Source organism: Falco biarmicus, chromosome 3 (assembly GCF_023638135.1).
Source record: "Falco biarmicus isolate bFalBia1 chromosome 3, bFalBia1.pri, whole genome shotgun sequence".
NCBI lineage: Eukaryota > Metazoa > Chordata > Aves > Falconiformes > Falconidae > Falco > Falco biarmicus.
Window position 1 is genome coordinate 51,617,398 of NC_079290.1, and position 14,170 is coordinate 51,631,567.

Genomic DNA, 14,170 nt, shown 5'->3' on the forward strand with positions numbered 1-14,170 from the left:
ATGCAAACCGTCCAAAGTGAGATCCTGGCAGGCTCCAAACGTGCTCGGAGAGGCTGAGGCCAGATACATTCTACATCCATATTAGGCTGTGGATCAAGTCCTGAGCTGGATTCGAAAGTTCTGCTTTGCCTGACACTTCAAAAACCCAATGATGGCAATTTACATGCAAAATCACCACTATCAGAATATGCTGAAATGCATTTGATCACACTACAGAAGTATTCACTATAGAAGCATAAAACTACAAACACTAAACTGGAAACCAAAGTTCCCGTATTACAAGACGAAGAAGATGAGCAGAAGGACTCTTCTCCCTAAGGAAAACGAAAATATTTGCAAATTAAACTAGAAACTTTAGCCCAAAGCATGAAACTAATATATATGTCAAATCAGATTTTTTATTTATACTAAGGAAACTACAGACCTTGCCTGCTTACTCAGCACAGAATTTATTTCTAAGAAAAGAAATAAATCTACCTCCACAAAAATGTCACTCTCTTTATTCTTACTATTAAACTGCAGAGTGCTCAGCAGTTTCAGCTGGCCTATGCAGCAGTGGGTTTTTTTTTCCTCATGCCTTTGGATATTGTGGATAACATCAGTGAATTAGGCAGAAACAGAACGATGGGCAGTTCTACTACATTTAAGCTTCCCCACAATGCCCATTATTATGGTATTTGAGTACAGCTATTTCAACAAGATGGGCGACCAGCAAACAGATCTTCACATAACAGAAATGGATACAAACTTTATGCACTTAATTTTAAGAGTTTGTGTGGGATTAATTGTCTGCTTAGAATTGTGCACATGAATATGTTTCCTTTACAGCCATGACTCCGGAAAACTTTCCTCTGAAAAGGAACGAGTGCTGTGCAGTACGGGTCCTTTAGTTTACCTCTTGACTGTGACTCCTCTTGCACCTACATACAAGCACATCCCGACACAATTTGGATCAACTAGGACTGATCCCTGGCACAATCCCTGGAAGCTCAGTATCATTCTGAAACCAAATTTTCCCATCCAGATCATTTAGCTTTTTGCACACGTGCAGCAGTAGTATCTGGCATGTCCGGGACAGCAGTGCTACATGTTGTTACTTAAACCACAGTGACATCACCATGTTACATGCACTGAGGTACTAGTAAAAGGTACCGATATAAATACTTCTTTGTAAACAGAGATAACAGAATTCCAAATTCCTCTGTATCTGGAAAAAAAAGTAATGCCAGAAATTAGGGCATCAGTGATTTACTGAAACACACTGACTATAGCACTGGGCCCAGGAGACAAACTTTTTTGTATCCAATGGCAAGATTTTCCCACAAATATTTTCATCGCTTTTGAAAGCAAATGTGTAATGTCTCTTGAAAAACCCTGCTGATAGCAAGATCCTGCCCAGCAGAAGACACGCAGTCAAGCTGGGCTCTGGCATTTCCCAAGGCAGATTTGTTCCAACTTAACTTGGGAGCTGTTAGGGAGGCAGCTTGCCCAGAGTTATTGAATAATCTATTACAGCGTGCAATGGGGTTCATAACCGATGCCTTGCAACACAATGGCGAGTGATGGCAACCAAACCACTGCTTCTTCTTTAGGTGGTTCCATCTCCCTGATAAGACTGTCTATATTAGTAAGTGAAACTGGGCAAGGAAGCACTCCCGGGAGCTGAAGCTGTTGCCTTTACCACTAGAGCATTACAGCAGTCCCTGGCACAGTTTTAGCCCTAGACAGCCCTCCTTCCCCCCGAGGGCTCCTAGGCACAGTTTGGGAGTTTGTAGGGGCCAGAGACCTTTCCAGCAGATTGTTTGCTTGTGGCCACCCCGCTCTGGAGACTGAGCTCAGTGGTATGGACACATGCTGTGCCGTGCTAGTTTGTCTCAGTGCCAGAGGCATCTCTGTGGTGTGTTTACTAGAATAGACATAGCCTCAGCGTCTCAGTCAGTGAGCTATTTAGTATGAGGTCTCTACCTCTTCAGCTTGATGTATGAATCTGGATGCCAGAGCTCTTTCCAAAATGATTTAAAACTGACACATTGCTTAGGAAAGCTCATGTTTCAAAATCAGCCTTTTCCCTCTAAAATAAAAGTAATGGTAATCAGACTAGCTGATTTATCTGAAAGAATTTCAGCTTTCCTTGCAGTCCATGCTCTCCATAGCCATAAGCGAGAATCCTGACACAGGTTGCTCAGAACTACAGCTACTTTGATAAAGATCGTATCTCTTACACTCACTGTTTCGGTGATAATTTTTTTACAAACAAGATGCACACTAAGGTGCTCTCAGCAGCCAGAATCTGACACGATTAGGGCAAACTCTGGCCTTCTTGTCTAGCAATGAAAATATGCTCTGGGATATGCACAGTCTTTGGCAAGCCTAGATAACGTGTAAACAGAACTCGTAAAAAGCTGCTGTGTCTCATAAAAGGTACTTCAGTTTTAATAGTTTCTTTAAGAATCAATATTTTAAATTAAAGTATCCTTAATTCCAAACAGAGGTTATTAAATGAATAGAGGTGGTACTAAAAAAAAAGTGGGTAGGAAAAATTCTAGTAGAGTATGAAAACAGAGATGCTCTTAATAATACTAGCTTCTGTTCTTGAGTATCGAAGGACTGACGTTACCACATCCTTCTATCTAGAAAGAAAAACCTCAGACACCACCATTTTTCAAAGTAGTAGTTTTGGTATATGTTGTGCTGCCTATTAACCGATGACATTAGCAATGGTGCTTTTTGTGAATGAGCTGTATCTATTTCTTCGTGCAGTGCCTACAATGCTTTTTCTGTTCTGCTGCGTAAGGTGCGAATTCCTGGGACGAGCAGCACATCTCACGGTATCACATATCCTGCGAGCTACATATTTCATCTGAGAGCGGGAGTTTTACTTCCATTAGCATGCAGCCAGAGGTAAAGTTTCATCTCCAAAGCTACATTTAATGTCAGTAGGGTAAGCCCATTTGAGTTGACATCCTAAATCCACTACCCAGCTGATCACTGAAACAGTTTTGTTGTTTAAAGGCCACTCAATTCGTATGATTGGAGAGTAACAGTCATGGATTTTACTTGCAATTTTACACAGCGAAGATTCTAAATCTCTTTGGAATCTAGGATTTCCCCTCCCCTTTCTTTTAAGCCTTTGTTTCTAACACCATTTGTACACAGAAACCTGAATTTTGTTTGCAAACAAAATGCTGTGGTAGGGCTCTGGTAAGCGGCAAGACAGCAACAGCAAAATTGTGCTTGTGCTCTGCCCTCCTGTTCCCCTCTCTGGCCTCCAGCAGACATGGTGCCTTTCTCACCCATCTGTTACTTCTCATCATGGACACAGAGGGATTCGTATCTCTGCTGTTCTTTTTGTAAAGAAGTCGCCTATACGCTGTATTATATTTCAGACATCAAAGTGACCACTGGGAGTCTAGGCTTGTGCCAACAGCTATGTCAGTTTTAGGGTAAGCGCTGGCAACCTCAGCACCATACAAGCAGAGGAGATGACACTGGCACCCAGCCTGGCCTGCACAGCAGTTATTTCTGTACACATGAAACCACTTGCAACAGCAATATAAGCTCACAGTTGCTTTTATCTGCACATCAGCTCATTCCATTCAGCATCTTTCCTTTTTGTAACATGAAGTTCACAATTTTCCTGCATTATCTAAAATCCGGGAAATATGTTTGTTCATGGAACCTACCAGCTACTCTCCCATCTTAATTAAAGTATTTTTGTCTGAGCAGCTGGCAATCCATTTATTCAGGTAGGAAAGCCCAGAGCATATTTAAATAATGACTGAACCCAGTATAACTTTCTGAACCCCTTAATACATTGCTATAACAAGACTTGTGGTTTAATATGCAAATGACAGCATGTGAAGTGGACTGCGCCCCTGAAGAAGTCAGGAAGGCAACCTTTGTCTGCAGCAAATTGCTGGGATGCAGAATTTCTTCTTTTTGTTTGTTTCCAAAGATGTATTTCCCCATATTGGGAAATCTGCCTTGCATTAATAAAAGGTCATGCCTTTAGTAAACCACTTAACTATGGGTTTTCTTTTTTTCAGTTGTCCAGTTGTTTAATAGCTTTATAACTTTGGAAACTGTTTGTAGAGGTAGAGTCGCTATGATGTATTCATATCCTCTCCATGGTCTTTATGCCTTGGCCAAAATATTTTTCATCAAGTAGTCAAGAAACATGAGGTCCAGTGAGGTGAAAGGCAGGAGAAGCGAGCACAGAAAATCTTGTGAAAGAGATGAGAAAAAAAAACCCAAAGCCTTTTTACTACAGATAACTGGGGAGAGGACTTGTTGATTTGTGTATCTCTTTAAAATGCCACCACTACATTTGCCAGAATTTTGTTTTTATTTTCAACAGGTGCAAGTTGGCTTTGTAAAAAGCACTATTTCTTGCAAACTTTGCCTATTAGTTATCCTTAAACCACTACTACCAGAGAGGAAACTGGAGCAGAAGTAGTGAGTCTGAAAGCAATAAAAGACTATATAAATAAGATCTTTTGAGGGGGAAGTGATCTCACAGTGTTATAAACTGTGAAGTTATTTTCCATGACAAAGAATTTATTTAGGCAGACGTAAGAGGATTGGGGGATCAACAGAGAAATGTATCCAAAAGCATTATGTTGCTCAGTAAACAATATTAACTCTCTGCTCCCCCTACCATGCAACATTCACATTGTTCTCAAGCAAACCTATTCATGTGTGTAAAATACAGTAAGCATGGGGCATATAATAAGTGGAAAATAACATTCATCTGACCACACTGAACAAAACAGAAACTGAATCAAAAGGCTGTTCCTGAAGAAAAGGGAGATTGTTAAAAGAGAAAAGCAACAACAAAAAAACGGAGAGACGAGATGTAATCCTAACATCAGACACACTGATGACAGCAGGATGATTTTCTACTCAATACTGGCCAATGCTGCTTAACCAAGGTTTCAAAATGTTCATGTATTTTCTTTCCTTCTGTTTGTTGTTTTCCCTTTGAGATCTGTTTAGCTAAGGGTGGATGTATGGTAGAAACCCAGAAGTTTTGAAAAGCACTTCTTCATAAACCAAAATGGAAGTGAACTTTGAATGTAAGCCACTTCCTTTCCCCAGAGACAGTGCTGCCTGAGAACAAGAAGGATCCTTTTCCCGCTCCTGCCGGAGAGCTGCCAGAAGTGTATTTGCTGCATGTACCTCATGGGGTAATAGGTGAAAGCCAAAAGTACTATGGCATCCTCGATCAAGGTTGTTCTGTATGCTAGGCAGTATAACTACTACAAAGAATTGGAGGCTTTGTCACCTTTATTCAATAAAACAAGGACCATGCCACGTTATATTCAGAATTATTCCAGAGGAATTAGGTAACAAGAACTTCACGTGTCTATTTGCTTTAGCAGCCTCAGCATTTAAGACACAGGAGGTGCCAAAGTTCAGGCTGCTGGGGAAACTGCAGCATTGCCCTCATTGTGTGTAAGACTTACGAGTACAGTCTTTGACTCCTCGGTACACATTTCTTTTCGCAACCACTTCCTCACTCAGTGCACCACTCTTGTAAACTAGATACCAGAGCTCTGTGTCTCCTGAAGCCCTGCGAAGACAAATACAGCGGAAAGCTTGCCAGATGCTCAAGGCCCAAAGAGCAACTCAGGTGTCATGAGCAGGCATGGACACTCTCCAGCAGAGGGGCTGGATCCATCAAAGACCTTCACTCAAAACAGCTGGTTCTTAGCATGGGTAAGCTGCTCAGGATTTATTTCCCTTGAGGGCTACTGTGTAGGACAAATGTAGGCAGATTTGCACAGTGACAAATAACAGAAGTACTCCTCATGCAAAGGTCATGTGCTCTGCTTAAGTTTACGTCACTACTCCAAAGTACAAGAATACTAAAGCACACTGAAGAAAAAAAAATGACGTTTCTTTTAAGGTGAAGAAAACAACTTATTTTTATGCTAGCCTTGTTCTCAGTCTTACTGAATCACTTGAGCTGAGATATTCCAAAAATACTCGGGCTGAGGAAAACAGCTGACCTGAAAAATTCCAGCTCAAACGTTAAAAGTTTCACAAATACCCTGAAAACCAGGGTACTACAATGGGAACTGCTGGGCAGTTTTCCTAATTGGCGGTGCTACCAACCTATTACATAGTCAGGACTTTACTTTTTTTTTTTATTGCAGATTACATTATCAACTACTCTCTAGTGAACTGAAAATGAGCAGAAAAATAAAGAGGAGGGAAGCAGAAAGGAGGCAGAGGGCAGAGCTGCTGGCTGAACTTGGACAAGGCCTGTAAGATTGTTCCGTGGTCAGTCTGGGAAGTGAGAGACACCAAAGGACATTTTCTTGTGTCTGCCATGGCCTTACAAAGCTGTATCAGATGCATGCACATGCACATCACTCCAACACAGAAAGTTTTTGTAACATTGATAGCCTGCATCTCTACCAAGGCCATGTGCCTGAAACCCACAGCCAGTCAGACTGCCGCTTAAACGCGAGTGGAGCCATACAGGCTGTCGAGATAAAATTATCACAGTCATATTTCAGCAGATGAAAAAGAAACCTGAGATGTGTGCTTGGATTAGATACAAGAAAAAGGATACCTGGAAAAGCAACAGGCAATTTTATTTGTATGCCAAAAGGAAAACCGGAGCAGGTTTCACACAGACTGACCTTTAGAGACAGAGGAGGAAAACAATTCCTTCTTCCCAGGAAGTAAATGAGCATTTCCAGAGCCACATGATGACAGTGTGGTCAGGACTGTACCTCAAATCTGTCTCTGGGACCATGAGGATCTCTCAGCACTGAAGTCTCCTCTCCTAATTCATCAGACGAATTTAAAGTCTTTCTGCAATGACACATGTAGGGCACACAAGATCCTGCTTAGAAGCCCATTTCTGAACGTACGGTTTGCAGTTCTCAGAACAGCTCCAATGAACTGAAAACTGGTGGAGGCTTAACAGCTTGACTTTTTATTTTCTGCTAACTCCAAAATTAAAAACAATAAACAGGTAGCTTGCAACATGTTCTTAGCTGCTTCAATGCAGTTGTGTGTGCATGAACTATAAAGGAAAGGCAAAGTTTTAGAATTTTTAAGTGTCCATTGCTTAATAAATAGTATTACAGAAGTTTTAGTACCTTCAGGCAGGGAAAGACTAGATTCAGAATTGCAATAATGTATTTAATTTCCTGGGGTCATAAAGTTAACTATGAAGTTCTCACATCAGGTCCAGAAAACTCCCAGCACACCAGAAACTCTTTACTTCACAATGAATTACAGTCAGATAGATCTGTCATTTGGAAGATTATAATACCAATGTCCTACTCAACAATCACACTTGTACAGGATGTTGCTTTTAAATTTCTAAGTGGGTTTTTGCACCACTTACCTTTAGTAATGTGTGATCCTATCTTTGGACTGCCTGTTACACTAGTATGAAGTGATACTCCTTTACCAAGGGTTCAAATTTTATTTGACCTTCCATTCTGCCCTGGACGGGTGAATGAATCAGACTGTCAATTTTGTAACAACTAGTTGAATTTTACTTTGAATAAGTTTTCCAGCGGACATTCTTTTCCAAGCATTTTTCCATGAATTTTCAATAGGGTCTGGCTCATGAATTGCATATGACAGCACATAAGAAGGATAAATTACAAGTACAACGTTTGATAAATAGGGTACAAAAGATAATGAGCTCTCCTTTAATAAACAGCTGAACTGCAAGTACTAAGGTCTGGCACTGAAAGCAAAACAGGAGAAACTTGGTAGAGAGAGCTACTTTAATAGTGTGATTGTCATGCACACTTCTCCATGGACTTCATTCAGAATTACAGCTGCTCAGAATCTCTGAAAATCAGACACAAAGGGTAATATTGCATTTAAAACTATGGAAACTATGTGTGTAACACACCGTCTTCCACTACCAGTATTTCTAGAGCATGAAACAGGGTTATTTCATGAATGAAAAATTAACTAATTTATGAATGAATGGACGACCTTTCCCAAAAAGCCATTAGGGCATCAGGAAGGTGGGAGGTTCTTTTCCTAAGCCTCAGACAGTCTGATCTCTTTTGGGGTTTGACCCCATGAGGGAGACTAAAGCACAAAGTAGTCTTGGATACCTTCACTTTGGTCTCCATCAAAGACCACCTTCCTTCCCTGCCCCACAATGACATGCAACCAATCTGGAAGCACAGAGCATGAACCACAGATTTTTTTCACTACAATGGGCCTCAGGGTGGCATCAGAGGCAAAACAGATTTGGTTGAAACCGTAAAGCACTCATGCTATCATCATGCTGGTGTGATAGTTTCAGCAAAGTTTCACTAGACAAACTCAGATTTAAATACGCCTGTCATTTTAAATACTGCTACGGGAATCACAACTGCTGTATTTTCCAGTATAATGAGTGCAAGGGATTTAGGTGGGAACCAACTATTCATTACAAAGACTTTTCTTCCCTGGAGAACTGCAATCTCTTTTGCCCAAACTTTAGCACTTAAAAAATAAGATAATTTACAAGTGTTAAATCTGTTCTCTCCTGCTGCTTTTGCCACTTCCTGCAATATTTGGAAAATCTTGTTCTTTATTTAAAAGCTAAGTTATCAGGTGTGGCTATTAATTCCCCAAACCATCCCGCTTTTTCCTATTTTTGGCTTACATCAACAAGGGAATTTAAAGTGGCCCAGACTGTACCTCCATTCTTAATGCAGTGCATTTGCCTCAAAACGACTGCAGGCGTGCAGCTGGTCCTTTCCCTTGCCCAGTTTTCACTCCAAATCAAGGGAGCTGAGGGTGAGATATCCAGGGCAGCAGAACAGTGCTCTGCATCACTGCCCAGTGGTGACAGGGCTCTTAATAACAATAATTCTGCTGCAAAAGCAAGAGTCAGACCAGACACCCTCCTGGAAAGGTCTCCTGCCCTACCATCTCCATCACGAATGTGCACCACCCAGGGAATGTTCCTGCTTCCTCCTTGAGCTGCCCAGGTACAAGGCAGCTCTAAGCTGGTTTCAGCTTCAGCAGCTGCTAAAACAACATGCATCATCACTGCACACAGCGCGGTGGTAAGTGAGCTCTGCAGCTCCTGGCTGGTGTGGGAGCACATCTCACCAGCCTGGGGAAAGGACAGAGGGGAGCTCATGTGGCCATCTTGCAGATACATGCCCTGCATCCAAACGTGGAGTGGGGACACCACGTCTTCACACAAGCAATTCAAAACAAGATTGTTTGAAGCTTTTTTCATTCCTGTTTTTCCTTTCTCTTCTTCTGTTATCAGTAACATTTACAAGTATGTAAGTCTGAAGCCAGCCCAGGAATAAAGCCTTGTGAAGAAACGATAGCTCAGCTAGATTTATCACGAGTTTTTTCCATTTGAGAAATCTGCTTACAGTGACCACAGATCCTGACTGTGAAAATGTCTAAGCAGGCAAACCTCTTGCCCATAAGGAGTTCTGTTTAAATGAAGAACCACCAAGCACACTGTGGACTTCCTTTAAAGACAAAAGCTTGTAGAAATGGGGCCAAAATATACACTCTCATATGCGTACAGATACATGTATGTACATATGTATATACACATGTATGCATGTTTACTCACACGCTAGAGGTGCCTTAACCTGGAGTCACCCAAACTAGAATATTTGAGCTTTTCCTTTTCAAAATCTGTGACAAGAGTGTGATGATGGAAACTTCAGGTTTCAAAAGCCCACAATCATCTTCAGTAAAAAGGCTTTTCACATCATCTTTGTACTCAGTGTACAGTATTTAAAAAAATATCATTTTAATAGCTGACTCCTTATAAATGATTAATATATTGTATTGCACGTAAGTGCCCTCCTGTTTCTAGGAACATCTAGTTGGGTAATATTCTCATTTGTGATTCATATGCATGTTCTTTTATAATTACAGTGAAATGACAGTTTCTGGGGAAGTGGTTTTTAAAAGTATGTTGGGTGCTACAGGAGAATATCAAAGTATAATAAAACTTACATGGGAAGCAAAAATGATGCATGCCTAATGGCACCAGCTTTAACAATGAACGGAATAAACGCACGTAATTCTCAACAGGATGGATTGAATTTTTCATCCTAGCAATTAATTGCAGAAGACTACATTCAAATGAACAGGCTAAGGAGATAAGCTTGCACGTATCGCCATAACCACTTGATTCAAAAACATATACATGTACGTGCCTGGGTTCCCATCAGCAGAGAAACTCTCACTACAAATGCCAGCACAGATCTTTACACATAGTGTTTGGGATCCTATAAACAGAGTAAATGCACGTAAATGTAGCCTCAGCAAATAGCAACGATTAAACCCAGCAGTCTTCATTTCAGTGAGCAGAGAAGTGGCCAGAGCAGCTGGAATGACCTGAAGTTCAGATCCCAGCATTACCAAGAAGCAGAAAACAACTGCAAAATATGCCAGATATGGCACAGCAGGATCTAGTCACCTGTTGTGTCACTTTAGTGAGGGAAGACATTGAGGTAATGGCTGGGAATGACATTTTGCTTGGCTGTTTGAAATTAAAGGAAATACCTTCTCTAAGCATGTGGTAAGCAGAGTGCTGAACAACTCTAACAGCCGATCACCCCCAAGTTCAAGGAAAATTCCTCATAATGACTGCAGCACTTCTACTACTGCTCATGCAGCGCCGGTGGGGACTCTGAACCTCACCTGTCAGTGCTAAAAACTACAAAATAAATGAGTATCAATGTAGCCATCTGCATTTGGAATCAAATTGTTAAGCTGTGGGACTTTGGCATATATCTTAGTAAAAGTAAATTGCAAGTGTAGTGATCAGCTGGTGAACTGCAGTCTTCCTGGAATTACTTGGTCATCCAGACTGATGACAGAACACACAGGTTAGCTTACTGCTTCCCAAATATCAAATAAAAATTAAAAACTGAAGAGGACAGCCTAAGTCTGACTTACACAATTGAGGCAATGAGCACAGAACAAAACATGTCAGAAGTAAAGGTTTCTTCCAGAAAATTATACAACCAGAATTAATATTACATATTTGTTCAGAATATAAGAAATGCAGCAAGTAAAATATTTTAGCTATGCACAGCTTATTTTTTAGTAATTGCACTGAAAGGCAATGCTTTAAAGGCAATATCCAAATGCTCCTTTAATACAGAGCTATATGGACCTTATTTTGCCAAAATAAACTAGAGAACCGAGAAATCTTTGCAGCTTAAATTACTCTGAGATTTCTGTATAGCCTCATTGCAGAAATACTAACCTGCAATGTAATGTGAGAAAAGTAGCAACTAAGGAGATTCAGACTGAATGTCTGCCTTCATTCCCAGGTGAACAGAAAGCTCCATGACTTGTGTCCAAATATTTGAAAAGCATCAGTACAAGAGAGTGACAGGTATTAAAGACACCCCCCAACCTTCCCCAATTACATGAATTATCAGATTGAAGAAAGCCAGCTTCCTTCTTTCCCCCTGCTATGGTATTTACTTCCATTCCCCTCAACAGCAATCTAGTCTTCCATGGGATGTAATGGCACTTGAAAACCTTTAGTATGAAGGTCATGACTCAAAGGCTAAAAAATTATTTAAAAAATCTACTACCAATATCAATACAGCAGTTTAAACATAATCATTATGAAGTCTGTGTAACTGTTTGTGTATATGAAGGGCTTCAAGGGGATGGAAAATGTGAAAGATTTTCTCTGATGCTGCTTGTAGTAAAAGTGGATGTTGCGCAGGGCCCTGCCTGTGGGACCAGCTCCCCTGCTAGGAAACACTACTCTGTCACTGGGAGAGATACACAGGCGAGACTCTCCAGCTACGCCTCAGTTGTGGATGTCAGGAGCACTGCCAGGTCTTGCCGTCTATGCCCAGCTGCCACCAATGGCGTGCCATGGGCAGAACCAGGTGAGACCATCCCCATACCCTGCCCTTGGGCTGTACTGGGGGGAAATCCAGAAACACCAGCAATAAGAGAAGCCCAGTGCATTCAACAGGCTCCTCAGTCTGGGCAGCAGAGGGACAAGGATTGTTGGCAGCACTGTAAAAAGTATCTGCTGTGCTGCTTGCACCCAGGCTGGGAGATGCAAGGGCCTGTTCTCACCACTGCTGTGGGATTGCAGGTAAAGGGCAGCATGTTCCTGTATTTCTGTCTGGCCTCTCAGATGTCCGCTCTCACCCATCCCGAATGCAGTCAGCAGGATCACTCTCTCACCACGTCTGCACACTATGTGACTCCAGTGTTGCCTGGCCTTTCATGTTCTACTGTTACACAGTAAAAACAGTGACGGATTTCTGCTGAGACAACAGTCAGTACAAAGCACTACCAGAAAACCCCCAAGCAAAAGCCACCCCCAACAATAAAAGAGAATTCAGGGCTCACAAGACAAGTCTATGCTGTTAACAGCATCGCGTGAATAACTTAACAGACCTTTTCTACCTCTACCCTGCGTGCAGTAGTTACCAAAGGGTTTTAAGAAGCACTCCAAATGCCTGACCCCAACCCTAAGAGGCTAAAAATCTTAACAGAAATTGCACATGGAATTCCTTTTCTTTCATAAGCTTCAGAAACGCATTCTTTTAAATCCCCAGTGCTCTTCCATCAAACAATGTGGAGGTGAATAAATGTAGCAAAGAGCAAAGGTACTATGGAGCAGATTCTTCTCTGCCTTTCATTGCATTGTTACAGCCACTTGCATCTGTACCATGAGTTCAAAGCTGGAATAGAAACTCTGTCACTGTCTGACAAAGACTTTGTATCAAAAAGTAACCATCCACATTTTCAACAGTATTTTTTCCTCTCTAGGAAAAAAGTTATCAAACATAAATCATATTTCTCAAAGCCACTGCCAGTACCCAAGTACTCCCCACGAAGAGTTAACTGTACCCTACCCGTAGAAATGATGTTCCTCCAATCGATTGCTCTGTTCCCTGCCTCTTCTGCCTCAGAGTGCTCAGGCCAGATCCTGCCCCAGAGAAAAAGCAGAGTCAAAGGCTTGGGATACTCAGAGCCAAGTCCTGGAGTCAGGCAGTGGGAGGATCAAGGATTGCTGGGCTGAAGCAGCATGGAAGGGAGACATAACAAGGTGCACTATTGTTCAACCATCACACACAGGTAATTTAGAGCATCTTAATTTGAAACTGCTGGCCACCATCTGGTGATAAAATAAGGAGGCACCAAGTGAGTTAAAGCAAGCTTGTCCATACCTGGATATTTTACTTGCACTACATAATGAAACCCATCATCACCTCCATTCATACTGTCACGTCTTTCCCAGTTTAGCAGTTTAATACAATTTGTGTTAGCTTTGTCTCTCCTTCGCTTCAATTACAAGATGATTTCATCTTTTGAACAGATTGCAGTGCACACACACATGCATGTAACCTTCCAATTCAAGACACTTCTGACATGAAAGTGCAAAAGAGAGCAGCTAAGACCTACAAAGTTCTGCCATTCTTAAAAACAAGCACAGAACACAGACATTGGGATGAATATGTTAAACAAGGCAGAATTAAAGGGTTAGAAAAAGAAAGGACTCTGGCAGGCTGCCTGCTTCACAGCTCCTATGTGCATATTTATGAATCCTGGGACAACATCAAAATTAGGCCTAGCTGACCTTTGAAAGAATGAATAATTTCCTAACACAGAGAGATGTTTTAAATATACGAACAGCTTTAAACACCCAAAGTGCTCTGCTTCTAATTATTTTTGCTACATATGAAATATTTGAGGAAAATGTATATGGTATCTTTAATTTGTTAATTACCAGCTGGCTCCTACCGCGCATTATTAAGCTACTATGGCAGTGACTAATGCCTCTGACAACACTAAATTACCAACAACATCTTGTGCAGGAATGTGACCTGAGTGGCCTAGAAAGGACTAGCTGCAGGTGTTTATTTTCAGATAAAGATGGTTTATTAACCCAGGTATAAGACAATAAACATTAAATACCACACGCACAAGTCCTGAGGAGGAAGGCTGCGCCCCAAGCCCCACGTGCTGCCTACTCCATGGGCACCACCATGCCCCATGGCTGAAGTAACCCGGACACCTGCGTGTCACGCTGTTTGCTCATGATACAGATGTGAAGAAGTGTGAGCACTCAGGTTTGCTCTCCAGCAGTGCTTCACATGCTGTGGGCTCTACAGCTCTGGCCCCCTGCTTGGTGACTTAGGTAGGGACACTGGACATGCACAGGTGG

At 41.6% G+C, this 14,170-nt stretch overlaps 1 protein-coding gene across 6 annotated transcripts in view; it reads right to left on the bottom strand.

Moving 5' to 3' along the window:
- The window catches only part of DTNA (dystrobrevin alpha), a 234,536-nt gene that overhangs the window by 165,355 nt on the left and 55,011 nt on the right, over positions 1-14,170 (bottom strand). The window contains exon 1 of one of the 6 annotated variants that reach the window (XM_056331941.1): positions 12,858-12,917. The exons of the other annotated variants lie outside the window; for them this stretch is intronic. The gene's annotated coding sequence lies outside the window, so the exon portion shown is untranslated. Of the gene's footprint in view, positions 1-12,857; positions 12,918-14,170 lie in introns of those variants that run through there. 6 annotated transcript variants of the gene reach the window in all.